General features: G+C 41.3%; 1 pseudogene; it reads right to left on the bottom strand.

The window, feature by feature from the left end:
- Positions 1 to 4,223: 4,223 nt before the first annotated feature.
- On the bottom strand, positions 4,224 to 4,808 carry LOC103071900 (AP-3 complex subunit sigma-1 pseudogene; annotated as a pseudogene).
- Between the last annotated feature and the right edge of the window lie 1,364 nt (positions 4,809 to 6,172).

Genomic DNA, 6,172 nt, shown 5'->3' with positions numbered 1-6,172 from the left:
TTGTTTTCATTCACGTGATAGTGTTGTTTACAGAGCAAAAGTTTTAAACTTTGATGAAGTAAAGTGTGTGTGTGTGTGTGTGTGTGTGTGTGTGTGTGTATGGATTTGTGCTTTTGGTGTCATAACTAAGAATTCTTCACATAACTCCAGGTCCCAAAGACTTCCTCCTCTGTGCTTGTCTAGAATTTTTATAGTTTTAGGTTTTATAGTTATTTCTGTGATTCATTTTGAGTTCATTGTTACATGTGGCATGAAGCATATAACAAACTTTTGAGGGTTTGGCTTTTTGTTTGTTTTTTTGCCTGTGAACATCTACATTAAGTCCTTTAACAGGACTCATTTGGGAGTCAGTTCTCTACTGCCTTCTTCAAGCGTTGCCATTTTAGAAGGGCGGTGCCATTCTTAGTCTAAGACGTGTTTCTTTTTTTTCTCCAGAGAATACTTTCTTCTTTTACCAACAGTGTTTTAAGATTTTATGACAATATAACCTAGTTTGAGACTTTCTATTCAATGTACTTGTTGGGAACATCAATACAAATGATATCTCAACCAAGAAATGTTGGCAGATGTAATGGATTCCAGGAAGCTCTGGGCCAGCATATGCAAAAGTATTAGGAGCAAAGAAGGGAAGAGGCAACAAACAAGGGAGATGAAAATAAGATGGATGGTTAACGTGGCACTTGGAGCAGCTGTGCTAGACAATAAACTGCCCAGGAGAAAACACCTAGGCTCTTCTCAAAAGAATTGGACCACATTCTATAGGAGAAGTCAAGCAGCTGATCTGCATGTTAGTGATGTAGGAACCATTACTCTTTATTCCAGAATTTTGCAGAGTAGGGGAAGGTGTTGTGCAGAACCCAATCAAATGGTCATTTCCTGACTGTCGTAAGCTCTAGTCATCTGGGGATCTGGTGAATGTAGGGTGGTGAGAGAACAACAGGTAAATGTAGTAGAATAACTGGGCAGCAGTAAGGACCAGCTGTGCTTAGTGGTCTTCAGCATCTTCAGAGATGGGGCAGCATGGCTCTGTGTCTATCTCTAGACTCATACATCTGCCTAGTGTGGGTACAGAGTAGGTGGAAGGTGGGAGTTTTGTCCAGTGCCATTACGTATACTAACTTATGAAATCTCACAATCATCCACTGCCATCTACTTAGTTCTCATCACAAAGCTTTCACTCCAGTTATTACCCAATCCCCATTTCAGGATTTCCTCAAAGCCAGTGCTTTTCAAACACAAGGATCTAGAACTCTCCACGAATGAATAGCCCTCTTATCTGTCCATGCCTTTTGTGGCCTCGTCCCTCACTTGATTATCTTCTTATGTCATGGATCCCCTTCTGAAGAGAAAGGAAAAGAATTTGGTAAATAACCACTGCCTCCGAGGTGAGGATACCTACTAGACGTGTCTAGCTGGACCGGCCAATGGAAAACTCTTTAAGACCACGTCTCCAGCAACGTTTGAAACACACCAGCAATCATGTGGAAGAGCAAGGTCCTGGAAGAAGCCAGCTCCATCCCCAACCTGCCAAAGGCACCAGGGTTAACAGACTGATTATCTGAGGAGGGGCCACTCAAAGACAAGTGCCCTCAAATAGTTCACTGATGCCTGAGTGCCATTTGAGGAATACTAAAAGCAGAAATAGATGAGAGGCTAGATGGTGTCCCAGGATACGTGGCCTCCTTTGCACTCTGGCAGACCACTTGACCTCTAATATGTAGATGATTAAACCCTTGACCCTTGATTCTCTTTCTCAACTTCTGTAAAGAGACTGTGTGCTGCAGCTGGACTGCAAAATATTTGCTGTTCGTCTCTGGGGAGATGAGTACTGAAAATGAGTAAACATTTAAAAACTCTTCTGGAAATGTAACATTGCTGTGACCTTTGAGCACATTTTGTATTTTATAAATGTATTGGTTCTTGACAGATTAGGATTTTTAAAAATTAAATCTGGTCTTTCTGAATTTCTGCTCCATGGAACATAATACACATAAAAAATTAGTGAATTTCTCAGGCTATTGTAAATGTGAAATAATGCTCTTTTATACTTTCTCAAAGAATATTGTTTAATTTTAATATTCCCACCCTCACCCCCTCCCAAAAAAAGGCAAAAAAAAGGAAAAATATTCTGCCAAAATGACAAACTCTTTAAAAATGACCAAATCTGTTCCATTTTTTCCTTAAGCTAAAGTATGACTGACAGTCAGAAATGGTCTTCCCTCTGGCTGGTGTCATGTTTCAGTTCTACCAGGATCCTGTTAGGAGTGAGAAGGTCTTCAAAACTCCCCCGTTTCATTCTTCCAATTCTCCATTTTCTATTTCCCTGCATTTTCCGGTTATTGATTTCAAGAGCAAGCAAGCTGAATATTTTGCAGGACTTTATTTAGTTAGAAGCAACCCTGGGGACTTCCCTGGTGGTCCAGTGGTTAACACTCTGCACTTCCACTGCAGGGGGCACGGTTTGATACCTGGTTGGGGAACTAAGATCCTGCATGCCGTGAGGCATGGCAGATAGGCAGATAGATAGAGAGAGAGAGAGAGAGATAGATAGATAGATAGAAGCAACCCTAAAGAATGTTACTTTCTAAAAATTTGATTTCTCTCTTCTTTTGTTACTGCCGTCCACAATATCTAATTTTTATTTAGTGTCCCTCGTTGTTGACCAAAACATCCCAGTGGCTCCCTGTTGCCTGCTCCATCAAAGCTCACTGCATCTTGCTCACAGAAGCTGAGTTGGTGGCCTTCTTTGAGCTGTGCTGAGCGTGTGCGCACTTTCGCACCTCCACAACTTGACCCTCTTGTTTCCCAGGGGTGTGAAGCATTGAGCACTGCCCTGCAAAGCAGACTCAAAGGTGTTATGTTGTGAAATAAAATTTGAAGAGCTGAGCTTTGAAACAGAAAATATTCACATTTCTACCTGAAATCTCTTTCCGAATACCTGCACAGTATCAGGAAGTCCAAGATGAGAGCTGTGCTGACCTCTACATTCTACCACCTCTAATGAGGTGGTAATTTTTGTGACCGCCTCATCATTCTTCACTTGACTGTTATCAACTGGAAAAAAAAAAGAAAAAGAATTGGCTGAAATATCGGGAGACTCTGTTTTAATTTCACACCAGCGAAGAGCATAAATCTATGCTGCTCATTCCAGACTTGATAGGAACAGGTGTCTGAGTTTCAAAACTAAATAGTCAAGGGGACAGGAAAGCAGCACATAAGGGATGCGATACTCTTTACAAGTGTAATGCGCTTACTTCATTGGTCTTTTTAAGCAGAACCTTTTCCATGGGGAAAAATTCCTCCATTTATCACAGGACTAATTAAGTGAAAATTACCAAATTTCCAGTAAACTAGCAACATTTATCTAGCACCTACTTCATATAGATTATCATCTTAGCACTCAGAGGGAGGCTTCCCTACTAAATTTAATTACTCCTTTTTAATTTTTAACAGTGATAAAATATACTTTTATTTACTTCATTGAGTCAGAGGGTCGTAAAAAAAATTATTGCTAAAGTAGATACCAGGCAAACAGAACGGTGCTTTAGAAATCCAGTTACCTTGGAGTTTATTTAAACTAAGAGAAAAAGGTCATAATGTTTTCATGCAATACATACTTCGTTCTTTAACAATTGTGACAAATAACAGAAGGAATTAAGGAATGCTGTTTTGTTTTTGTTTTTGTTTTTGTTTTGCTGTACGCGGGCCTCTCACTGTTGTGGCCTCTCCCGTCGCGGAGCACAGGCTCCGGACGCGCAGGCTCAGCGGCCACGGCTCACGGGATCTTCCCGGACCGGGGCACGAACCCGCGTCCCCTGCATCGGCAGGCGGACTCCCAACCACTGCGCCACCAGGGAAGCCCAGGAATGCTGTTTCTGTAATCCATACAAAACACCAACATTTTGGGTTATACATAATTTAAAGAAATGTCCCAAACACTTTTCAAAATACTGTAGTAGCCAATACATAGAGGCATGCCTTAGGTGGCCATAGGAATGCAGTTTAGAAAATAAAGAAAAAAATTGCACTGGAACTACTCAATTTCTTCAAAATCACTGAGGAAGAAAAGCAACAATGAACTTCCATACTGATTTTACATAACTTCTATACAGTACCTTGACTTAAACCCAAGAGCAAAAGTTAAGCCTCTCCTCTATTTTTGGTAAACAACTGCACGGTAAACTTAGATGACTTTTCCCCTGGATTTTACCTGGGAGTGGCCTTTAAAATTTTTTATTTAAAAGAGGGCAGTTTGGCACTTTTATACTGATGTCACCAATGTTAATATTTCTTGGGATCTCAGAAAGATTCATATTCTTTACAGCTGATACAGCACGGGCTGGAGCTCCCACTAAGTCAGCCTCAGATTTCTCCAGTTTATTTTGTGCACCAATTTGTGTAACAGTCTCATTCACGTTGGTCTCCAATACCATTCCCCCCATCATCATTTCTGCAAGAATATTGTGAACCTTGTCTACATGGAAAGTTAAATCCAGTTCACAGACGTTTTCAAAACACTCGTCTAACGTTTCCACAAATACTTGAATTAGATCTAAAATGCCAAGTTCACTTTCTGAAGAATCCACCCAGAAGACAAAATATAATGTTGCATAATGTCTATAAATCAGTTTGTTGTCAGATCCTCCAATTAATAATCCTCCTTTTAGGAAATTACGTTTTCATCTGTCTTAGATACCAAATGGAATGTCTCCCTGATGATTTGCTGTTTGTGTATCTTCACTGTAGGGCTGGTAGAACTTGGAGAGCCGTGGCTTCCCGTGGTTGTTAAAGCAGAGGATCGCCTTCATGATGGCTGAGCTGGGCCGACTGGGTGGGAGCTGGGGGCCAGGGCGGCGGGCGCGCGAGCCTCGCCTCGGGATCTCGCTGGCGATCCTTCCCCACCCGCCCCCTCTCGCACACACACGCTAATTACTCCTTTTTGCCAAAACAATGCTTTTATAGATTTAGCATATATAAAAAATCATGTCTTATATCGTATTAACTGTTTCTATTTCTCGTTCTCTTGCTAGACTGAAAATTCCTTGAGGGCAAAGATTAAGTCTTAAACTTCTGTGTAACCCCCTCGGCATCTATCACAATGCTTTCTGTATATGAGATGCTCAAAGGATGCCTGATGAAGTAAAATATTGGAGGAATAATAGACTGGTTCCCTGTGTGGGGTTCATCTGGGGGACATGACCAAAGTTGGAAGACAGGATTCATTATTAATTAACTCATGTGGTCATTCCAAAAAAATTTACTTGGTACCTGCTGTGTGCCAGCATTCTTCAAGATGCCAGGGATAGAGTTACAAAAGAGATGTAGATCGTGTAGTCAATGCCCTCATGAAGTTTACACTTGAGTTTGGGCCCGAGAGTGGATTGCCTTACTTCTGGCACTGCATCTGATGTAATTGTGCCACAAGTAGTTATGTTTCCCCCTTCCCGCCCTAAGTTCCTGACAATTATACACCTGCCCCCAGGGTTCCCATGATTCTTGTTTGCTTGCTGACAGATGTGAAAGTAAAAGTATCTGATTGCCTTTCATATTCTCTGTATCCCTATTAAAACAAAGAGCCAGAGATTCTCATAACTACCTCACACTCCCTGGAGTCAGGTATTCTCCAAGATTTTCAGATTTTGCCTCCCCTAATTTCATAGGGACCAGGGTTAGAGGCCATGGAGGAAGTCCTGACACCATTCAGTCAAGGCTGTGCAGTCTAGGAGAAAAGACTGAAAGGGCTTTAGAGCCTAGGAAGCTGGGTCCGATCTGGACCAAAATGCATGTTCGATACATGGCCTGATGCAAATATCTTAGCTTTTATGAGCTTCACTTTTCTCACTTGTGCCTAGAAAATAAAGATGCTCACAAAGCAAAAGGAATTATGAACATTGTAGGATAAAAAGAGTCTAATTCTGAGCATTAAAATTGGTACCATTTCAAATCAGGCCATAAAGGGGAAACACCCATCTGATTCCTCTGATGGGTATAGCAGTTTTTTGAGAAGCCACTAGACTATCTATGAATAAAAGGCTAATTTGTTACTTTTTCTTCCATTGGTATAAAGGACACTCCTCCATTGCCCTGTGGTTGTCACAACCACATTGTCACTTAACTGGATGGCAAGAATAATTAATTAGCAATCTGTCTTGGCTTGGGTTTCCCCTCCCCC

This window comes from Lipotes vexillifer, unplaced genomic scaffold (assembly GCF_000442215.2).
Source record: "Lipotes vexillifer unplaced genomic scaffold, Lipotes_vexillifer_v1.1 scaffold605, whole genome shotgun sequence".
Taxonomy (NCBI): Eukaryota; Metazoa; Chordata; class Mammalia; order Artiodactyla; family Lipotidae; genus Lipotes; species Lipotes vexillifer.
The sequence above is the reverse complement of the archived record's forward strand: the minus strand, read 5'-3'. Positions and strand labels throughout refer to the sequence as shown.